The sequence below is a fragment of the Scyliorhinus torazame genome, unplaced genomic scaffold (assembly GCF_047496885.1).
Source record: "Scyliorhinus torazame isolate Kashiwa2021f unplaced genomic scaffold, sScyTor2.1 scaffold_1217, whole genome shotgun sequence".
NCBI classification, from domain to species: Eukaryota; Metazoa; Chordata; class Chondrichthyes; order Carcharhiniformes; family Scyliorhinidae; genus Scyliorhinus; species Scyliorhinus torazame.
The window spans coordinates 44156-55000 of record NW_027308944.1 but is presented as its reverse complement, the minus strand read 5'-3'; the positions used below and the strand labels follow the sequence as shown (position 1 = coordinate 55000).

Here is a 10845-nt window from a genome sequence, read left to right as displayed (position 1 = left end):
GAGAAGAGAGAGAGAGAGAGAGAGAGAGAGAGAGAGAGAGCGCGAGCGGCGAGAGAGCGAGCGCGCGGGGAGCCCGGGAGCCGCGAGCTGCCGAGCGAGAGACCAGCGACGCAGAGAGCGCGAGAGACCGCCAGGTTAGAACGATCGAGAGAGAAGATAGAGCGAGGGACGCCAGACAGAGACTGGAGAGAGAGCCAGAGAGCTGGATGGCGAGGGGGGCGCCAGAGAGAGACAGTGAAGGTCCGAACTCATGTTTGAGGAAAATACTCCCCATTACTGTATCCTGTAGGCCCCGCCTAGCGATTGACCAGAGCAGACTCATCAATGTGATAAACAATTGAGGGTTAGAGAGACCTCCCCAGATACAGGAGTGTGTGTGCGAGAGAGAGAGAGCGTTAGAGAGACCTCCCCAGGTACAGGAGGGTGTGTGAGAGAGAGAGGGTTAGAGAGAGACCTCCCCAGATACAGGAGTGTGTGTGAGAGAGAGAGAGAGCGTTAGAGAGACCTCCCCAGATACAGGAGTGTGTGTGAGAGAGAGAGAGAAAGAGGGTTAGAGAGACCTCCCCCAGATACAGGAGTGTGTGAGAGAGAGAGCGAGAGGGTTAGAGAGACCTCCCCAGATACAGGAGTGTGTGTGAGAGAGAGAGGGTTAGAGAGAACGCCCCAGATACAGGAGTGTGTGAGAGAGAGAGAGGGTTAGAGAGACCTCCCCAGATACAGGAGAGTGTGTGAGAGAGAGAGAGAGAGAGAGAGAGAAGGTTAGAGAGACCTCCCCAGATACAGGAGTGTGTGCGAAAGAGAGAGAGAGAGAGGGTTAGAGAGACCTCCCCAGATAGAGGAGTGTGTGTGAGAGAGAGAGAGAGAGAGAGAGGGTTAGAGAGACCTCCCCAGATACAGGAGTGTGTGTGAGAGAGAGAGAGAGAGAGAGGGGGTGAGAGAGACCTCCCCAGATACAGGAGTGTGTGTGAGAGAGAGAGAGAGAGAGAGAGGGTTAGAGAGACCTCCCCAGATACAGGAGTGTGTGTGAGAGAGAGAGAGAGAGAGAGAGGGTGAGAGAGACCTCCCCAGATACAGGAGTGTGTGAGAGAGAGAGAGAGAGAGGGTTAGAGAGAACGCCCCAGATACAGGAGTGTCTGAGAGAGTGAGAGAGAGAGGGTTAGAGAGACCTCCCCAGATACAGGAGTGTCTGAGAGAGTGAGAGAGAGAGGGTTAGAGAGACCTCCCCAGATACAGGAGAGTGTTAGAGTGAGAGAGAGAGAGAGAGACAAAGAGGGTTGGAGAGACCTCCCCAGATACAGGAGTGTGTGAGAGAGAGAGAGAGGGGGTTAGAGAGACCTCCCCAGATACAGGAGTGTGTGTGAGAGAGAGAGAGAGGGTTAGAGAGACCACCCCAGATACAGGAGTGTGTGACAGAGAGAGAGAGAGAGACGGTTAGAGAGACCTCCCCAGATACAGGAGTGTGTGACAGAGAGAGAGAGAGAGGGTTAGAGAGAGAGAGAGGGGGTTAGAGAGACCTCCCCAGATACAGGAGTGTGTGTGAGAGAGAGAGAGAGAGGGGGTTAGAGAGACCTCCCCAGATACAGAAGTGTGTGTGAGAGAGAGGGAGAGAGAGAGGGTTAGAGAGACCTCCCCAGATACAGGAGTGTGTGTGAGAGAGAGAGAGAGAGGGTTAGAGAGACCTCCCCAGATACAGGAGTGTGTGTGAGAGAGAGAGAGAGTGCGAGGGTTAGAGAGACCTCCCCAGATACAGGAGTGTGTGTGAGAGAGAGAGAGAGAGAGAGAGAGGGTTAGAGAGACCTCCCCAGATACAGGAGTGTGTGTGAGAGAGAGAGAGATAGTGATGGTTAGAGAGACCTCCCCAGATACAGGAGTCTGTGTGTGAGGGAGAGAGAGAGAGAGAGTCCCCAGATACAGGAGTGTGTGTGAGAGAGAGAGAGAGAGGGTTAGAGTGACCTCCCCAGATACAGGAGTGTGTGTGAGAGAGAGAGGGTTAGAGAGACCTCCCCAGGTACAGGAGTGTGTGAGAAAGAGAGTGAGAGAGGGTTAGAGATACCTCCCCAATACAGGAGAGTATGTGAGAGAGAGAGAGAGAGGGTTAGAGAGACCTCCCCAGATACAGGAGTGTGTGTGAGAGAGAGAGAGAGAGGGTTAGAGAGACCTCCCCAGGTACAGGAGTGTGTGTGTGACTGAGAGAGAGAGAGATAGGGTTGGAGAGACCTCCCCAGATACAGGAGTGTGTGTGTGTGAGAGAGAGAGAGAGAGAGAGAGGGTGGGACAGACCTCCCCATATACAGGAGTGTGTGTGAGAGAGAGAGAGAGAGGGTTAGACAGACCTCCCCAGATACAGGAGTGTGTGTGAGAGAGAGAGAGAGAGAGGGTTAGAGAGACCTCCCCAGATACAGGAGTGTGTGTGAGAGAGAGAGAGGGTTAGAGAGACCTCCCCAGATACAGGAGTGTGTGTGTGTGAGAGAGAGAGAGAGAGGAGAGAGAGGGTTAGAGAGACCTCCCCAGATACAGGAGTGTGTGTGTGTGAGAGAGAGAGAGAGAGAGGGTGAGACAGACCTCCCCAGATACAGGAGTGTGTGTGTGTGAGAGAGAGGGTTAGAGAGACCTGCCCAGGTACAGGAGAGTGTGTGAGAGCCGGTGAGGGTTAACAGATTGATCATATTTAAGATTGTTGACGTTACCATTGGGGACGCCGTTGCTATAGCCTGGACCATATCCGTTGATGTATCCATTGCGATATCCGTTCGTGTAGGCTGGCTGTACCATGACAGGAGCTGTACGACTGCCCACTCCAGTTGTGTAGCCTGTGACAGGGAAATATCAGAGTGTGACGGAAGCTACAGCGGCCAGTCTGAACACCACTGGATACATAACCCTCAGTCTGCAGAGCGAGGGCAGCATTTAGTGTATATTATAGTGAATAACAGCCCCTGTGTGTCTTACAGAGCATAACAGCCCCTGTGTAGAGTATAGAGAATAACAGTCTCTGTGTATATTATAGAGAATAACAGTCTCTGTGTATATTATAGAGAATAACAGTCTCTGTGTATATTATAGAGAATAACAGCCCCTGTGTATATTATAGTGAATAACAGTCTCTGTGTGTATTATAGAGCATAACAGTCCCTGTGTATATTATATAGAATAACAGCCCCTGTGTACCTTACAGAGCATAACAGCCCCTGTGTATATTATAGAGAATAACAGTCCCTGTGTATATTATAGAGAATAACAGTCTCTGTGTGTATTATAGAGCATAACAGTCCCTGTGTATATTATAGAGAATAACAGCCACTGTGTATCTTACAGAGCATAACAGCCCCTGTGTAGAGTATAGAGAATAACAGTCTCTGTGTATATTGTAGAGAATAACAGTCTCTGTGTCTATTATAGAGAACAACAGCCTCTGTATATATTATAGAGAATAACAGCCCCTGTGTAGAGTATAGAGAATAACAGCCTCTGTGTATATTATAGAGAATAACAGTCTCTGTGTATATTATAGAGAATAACAGTCTCTGTGTCTATTATAGAGAATAACAGCCCCTGTCTATCTTACAGAGCATAACAGTCTCTGTGTATATTATAGTGAACAACAGTCTCTGTGTATATTATAGAGAATAACAGTCTCTATGTATATTATAGTGAATAACAGTCTCTGTGTATATTTTGGAGAAAAACAGTCTCTGTGTATATTATAGAGAATAACAGTCTCTGTGTATATTATAGTGAATAATAGCCCCTGTGTATCTTGCAGAGCATAACAGTCTCTGTGTATATTATAGTGAATAACAGTCTCTGTGTATATTATAGTGAATAACAGCCCTGTGTATATTATAGAGAATAACAGCCCCTGTGTATATTATAGAGAATAACAGTCTCTGTGTATAATATAGAGAATAACAGTCTCTGTGTATATTATAGTGAATAACAGTCTCTGTGTATATTATAGAGAATAACAGTCTCTGTGTATATTATAGTGAATAACAGCCCCTGTGTATATTATAGAGAAAAACAGCCCCTGTGTACATTATAGAGAATAACAGCCCCTGTGTATATTATAGAGAATAACAGCCCTGTATATATTATAGAGAATAACAGTCTCTGTGTATATTATAGAGAATAACAGCCCTGTATATATTATAGAGAATAACAGTCTCTGTGTCTATTATAGAGAATAACAGCCCCTGTGTATCTTACAGAGCATACCAGCCCCTGTGTATATTATAGAGAATAACAGTCTCTGTGTATATTATAGAGAATAACAGTCTCTGTGTATATTATAGAGAATAACAGTCTCTGTGTATAGTATAGAGAAGAACAGTCCCTGTGTGTCTTGCAGAGCATAACAGTCTCTGTGTATATTATAGTGAATAACAGTCCCTGTGTATCTTACAGAGAATAACAGTCCCTGTGTATCTTACAGAGCATAACAGTCTCTGTGTATATTATAGAGAATAACAGTCTCTGTGTATATTATAGGGAATAACAGTCTCTGTGTATATTATAGAGAATAACAGTCCCTGTGTATCTTGCAGAGCATAACAGTCCCTGTGTATATTATAGTGAATAACAGTCTCTGTGTATATTATAGTGAATAACAGCCCTGTGTATATTATAGAGAATAGCATCCCCTGTGTATATTATAGTGAATAACAGCCCCTGTGTATATTATAGAGAATAACAGCCCCTGTGTATCATATTGAGAATAACAGCCCTCTGTATATTATAGAGAATAGCATCCCCTGTGTATCATATAGAGAATAACAGCCCCTGTGTATATTATAGAGCATAACAGTCACTGTGTATCATATAGAGAAAAACAGGCCTTGTGTATATTATAGAGAATAACAGTCCCTGTGTATATTATAGTGAATAACAGCCCCAGTGTATATTATAGAGAATAACAGTCTCTGTGTAGATTATAGAGAATAGCATCCCCTGTGTATCATATAGAGAATAACAGTCTCTGTGTATGGTATAGTGAATAACAGCCCTGTGTATATTATAGAGAATAGCACCCCCTGTGTATATTATAGAGAATAACAGTCTCTGTGTATATTTTGAGAATAACAGTCCCTGTGCATATTATAGAGAACAACAGTCTCTGTGTATATTATAGTGAATAACAGCCCCTGTGTATCTTATAGAGAATAACTGTCCCTGTGTATATTATAGTGAATAACAGCCCCTGTGTATATTATAGAGAATAACAGCCCCTGTGTATCATATAGAGAATAACAGTCCTCTGTGTATTATAGAGAATAGCATCCCCTGTGTATCATATAGAGAATAACAGACCCTGTGTATATTATAGAGCATAACAGTCACTGTGTATCATATAGAGAATAACAGGCCTTGTGTATATTATAGAGAATAACAGCCCCTGTGTATATTATAGAGAATAAAAGTCTCTGTGTAGATTATAGAGAATAGCATCCCCTGTGTATCATATAGAGAATAACAGCCCCTGTGTATTTTATAGAGCATAACAGTCACTGTGTATATTATAGAGAATCGCACCCCCTGTGTATATTATAGAGAATAGCATCCCCTGTGTATATTATAGAGAATAACAGTCCCTGTGTATATTATAGTGAATAACAGGCCCTGTGTATATTATAGAGAATAGCATCCCCTTTGTATCATATAGAGAATAACAGCCCCTGTGTATATTATAGAGCATAACAGTCACTGTGTATATTATAGAGAATAGCATCCCCTGTGTATATTATAGAGAATAACAGCCCCTGTGTATATTATAGAGAATAACAGCCCCTGTGTATATTATAGAGAATAACAGTCCCTGTGCATATTATAGTGACTAACAGCCCCTGTGTATATTAAAGAGAATAACAGTCTCTGTGTATATTATAGAGAATAACAGCCCCTGTGTATATTATAGAGAATAACAGCCCCTGTGTATCTTGCAGAGCATAACAGTCTCTGTGTATATTATAGTGAATAACTGTCTCTGTGTATATTATAGTGAATAACAGTCCCAGTGTATATTATAGAGAATAACAGCCCCTATGTATATTATATGAAATAACAGCCCATGTATATTATAGGAAATAACAGCCCCTGTGTATATTATAGTGAAAAACAGCCCTGTGTATATTATAGAGAATAGCATCCCCTGTGTATCTTATACAGAATAACAGCCCCTGTGCATATTATCGAGCATAACAGCCCCTGTGTATCTTATAGAGAATAACAGTCTCTGTGTATATTATAGTAAATACCAGTCCCTGTGCATATTATAGTGAATACCAGCCCTTGTGTATATTATAGAGAATAGCATCCCCTGTGTATCTTATGGAGAATAACAGTCTCTGTGTATATTATAGAGCATAGCATCCCCTGTGTATCGGAAAGAGAATAACAGTCTCTGTGTATATTATAGTGAATAACAGTCCCTGTGTATATTATAGAGAACAACATCCCCTGTGTATATTATAGAGAATAACAGCCTCTGTGTATCGTACAGAGAATAACAGTCTCTGTGTATATTATAGTGAATAACTGTCCCTGTGTATATTATAGAGCACAGCAGGCCCTGTGTATCGTATAGAGAATAACAGTCTCTGTGTACATTATAGGGAATAACAGTCCCTGTGTATATTATAGAGAATAACAGCCCCTGTGTATATTATAGAGAATAACAGCCCCTGGGTATATTATAGAGCATAACAGTCCCTGTGTATATTATAGGGAATAACAGTCCCTGTGTATCTTATAGAGAATAACAGTCCCTGTGTATATTATAGAGAACAACAGCCCCTGTGTATATTATAGAGCATAACAGTCCCTGTGTATATTATAGGGAATAACAGTCCCTGTGTATATTATAGTGAATAACAGTCCCTGTGATTATTATAAAGAATAACAGCCCCTGTGTATCGGAAAGAGAATAACAGTCTTTGTGTATATTATAGAGAATAACAGTCCCTGTGTATATTATAGAGAATAGCATCCCCTGTGTATCTTATAGAGAATAACAGCCCCTGTGTATATTATAGAGCATAACAGCCCCTGTGTATCTTATAGAGAATAACAGTCTCTGGTATATATAAGTGAATAACTGTCCCTGTGTATATTATGGTGAATAACAGCCCCTGTGTATATTATAGAGAATAACAGCCCCTGTGTATATTATAGAGAATAACAGTCCCTGTGTATATTATAGAGAATAACAGTCCATGTGTATATGATAGAGCATAACAGCCCCTGTGTATCTTTTAGAGAATAACAGTCTCTGTGTATATTATAGAGAATAACAGCCCCTGTGTATAGTATAGAGAATAACAGTCCCTGTATATATTATACGGAATAACAGTCCCTGTGTATATTATAGAGGATAACAGCCCCTGTGTATATTATAGAGAATAACAGCCCCTGTGTAGAGTATAGAGAATAACAGCCTCTGTGTATATTATAGAGAATAACAGTCTCTGTGTATATTATACAGAATAACAGCCCCTGTGTATATTATAGAGAATAACAGCCCCTGTGTATATTATAGAGAATAGCATCCCCTGTGTATCTTATAGAGAATAATAGCCCCTGTGTATATTATCGAGCATAGTAGCCCCTGTGTATCTTATAGAGAATAACAGTCTCTGTGTATATTATAGTAAATACCAGTCCCTGTGCATATTATAGTGAATTACAGCCCTTGTGTATATTATAGAGTATAGCATCCCCTATGTATCGGAAAGAGAATAACAGTCTCTGTGTATATTATAGTGAATAACAGTCCCTGTGTATATTATAAGGAATAAAAGTCTCTGTTTATATTATAGAGCATAACAGCCCCTGTGTATCGTAAACAGAATAACAGTCTGTGTATATTATAGTGAATAACAGCCCCTGTGTATATTATAGAGAACACCAGCCCCTGTGTATATTATAGAGCATAACAGTCCCTGTGTATGGTATAGAGATAAACAGTCCCTGTGTATATTATAGAGAATAACAGTCCCTGTGTATATTATAGAGAATAACAGCCCCTCTGTATATTATAGAGAATAACAGTATCTGTGTATATTATAGAGAATAACAACCCCTGTGTATATTATAGGGAATAACAGCCCCTGTGTATATTACAGAGAATAACAGCCCCTGTGTACATTACGAGAATAACAGCCCCTGTGTATATTATATGGAATAAAAGCCCTTGTGTATTTTATAGGGAATAACAGCCCCGGTGTATACTATAGAGAATAACAGTCCCTGTGTATATTATAGAGAATAACAGTCCCTGTGTATATTATAGGGAATAACAGTCCCTGTGTATATTATAGAGAATAACAGCCCCTGTGTATATTATAGAGAATAACAGCCCCTGTGTATATTATAGGGAATACCAGCCCCTGTGTATATTATAGAGAATAACAGTCGCTGTGTATATTATAGAGAATAACAGTCCCTGTGTATATTATAGAGAATAACTGTCCCTGTGTATATTATAGAGATCAACAGTCCCTGTGTATATTATAGAGAATAACAGTCCCTGTGTCTATTATAGAGAATAACAGTCCCTGTGTATATTATAGAGAATAACAATCTCTGTGTATATTATAGAGCATAACAGCCCCTGTGTATCGTCTGGAGAATAACAGTCTCTGTGTATATTATAGTGAATAACAGTCCCTGTGTATATTATAGAGAACAACAGCCCTTGTGTATATTATAGAGAATAACAGTCCCTGTGTATATTATAGGTAATAACAGTCCCTGTGTATATTATAGAGAATAACAGTACCTGTGTATATTATATGGAATAACAGCACCTGTGTATATTATAGGGAATAACAGCCTCTGTGTATATTATAGAGAATAACAGTCGCTGTGTATATTATAGGGAATAACAGTCCCTGTGTATATTATAGAGAATAACTGTCCCTGTGTATATTATAGAGATTAACAGACCCTGTGTATATTATAAAGAATAACAGCCCCTGTGTATATTATAGAGAATAACAGTCGCTGTGTATATTATAGAGAATAACAGCCCTGTGTATATTATAGAGAATAACAGTCTCTGTGTATATTATAGAGAATAACAGCCCTGTGTATATTATAGAGAATAACAGTCTCTGTGTATATTATAGAGAATAACAGCTCTGTGTATATTGTAGAGAATAACAGTCCTTGTGTATATTATAGGGAATAACAGTCCCTGTGTATATTATAGAGAATAACAGCCCCCGTGTATATTATAGAGAATAACATCCCTTGTGTAGAGTATAGAGAATAACAGCCTCTGTGTATATTATAGAGAATAACAGCCCCTGTGTAGAGTATAGAGAATAATAGCCTCTGTGTATATTATAGGGAATAACAGCCCCTGTGTATATTACAGAGAATAGCATCCCCTGTGTATATTATAGAGAATAACAGCCCTGTGTATAGTATAGAGAATAACAACCCCTGTGTATATTATAGGGAATAACATCCCATGTGTATATTACAGAGAATAACATCCCCTGTGTATATTATAGAGAATTACAGTCCCTGTGTATATAATAGAGAATAACAGTCTCTGTGTATATTATAGAGAATAACAGTCACTGTGTATATTATAGGGAATAACAGTCCCTGTGTATATTATAGAGAATAACAGTCCCTGTGAATATTATAGCGAATAAAAGCCCCTGAGTATATTAGATGGAATAACAGTCCCTGTGTATATTATAGAGAATAACTGTCCCTGTGGATATTATAGAGATTAACAGTCCCTTTGTATATTATAGAGAATAACAGCCTCTGTGTATGTTATATGGAAAAACATCCCCTGTGTATATTACAGAGAATAGCATCCCCTGTGTATATTATAGAGAATAACAGACCCTGTGTATATTATAGAGAATTACAGTCTCTGTGTATATTATAGAGAATAACAGCCATGTGTATAGTATAGAGAATCACAACCCCTGTGTATAATATAGGGAATAACATCCCCTGTGTATATTACAGAGAATAACATCCCCTGTGTACATTATAGAGAATAACAGTCCCTGTGTATATTATAGAGAATAACAGTCTCTGTGTATATTATAGAGAATAACAGCCCTGTGTATAGTATAGAGAATAACAACCCCTGTGTATATTATAGGGAATAACATCCCCTGTGTATATTACAGATAATAACTGCCCCGGTGTATATTATAGAGAATAACAGTCCCTGTATATATTATAGAGAATAACAGTCCCTGTGTATATTATAGAGAATAACAATCTCTGTGTATATTATAGCGAATAACAGTCCCTGTGTATATTATAGAGATAAACAGACCCTGTGTATATTATAGGGAATAACAGTCCCTGTCTATATTATAGGGAATAACAGTCCCTGTCTATATTATAGGGAATAACAGTCCCTGTGTATATTATAGAGAATAACAGTCTCTGTTTATATTATAGAGCATAACAGCCCCTGTGTATCGTAAACAGAATAACAGTCTGTGTATATTATAGTGAATAACAGCCCCTGTGTATATTATAGAGAACACCAGTCCCTGTGTATATTATAGAGCATAACAGTCCCTGTGTATATTATAGAGAATAACAGTCGCTGTGTATATTATAGAGAATAACAGTCACTGTGTATATTATAGGGAATAACAGTCCCTGTGTATATTATAGAGAATAACAGTCCCTGTGAATATTATAGGGAATAAAAGCCCCTGAGTATATTAGATGGAATAACAGTCCCTGTGTATATTATAGAGAATAACTGTCCCTGTGGATATTATAGAGATTAACAGTCCCTTTGTATATTATAGAGAATAACAGCCTCTGTGTATGTTATAGGGAAAAACATCCCCTGTGTAT

General features: G+C 39.7%; 1 long non-coding RNA gene across 1 annotated transcript in view; it reads right to left on the bottom strand.

The window, feature by feature from the left end:
- LOC140407153 (uncharacterized) overlaps positions 1-2813 on the bottom strand; it is a 5501-nt gene extending 2688 nt beyond the window's left edge. The window contains exon 1 of the long non-coding RNA XR_011939491.1: positions 2688-2813. This is a non-coding gene — a long non-coding RNA (uncharacterized lncRNA). The remainder of the gene's footprint in view (positions 1-2687) is intronic.
- Between the last annotated feature and the right edge of the window lie 8032 nt (positions 2814-10845).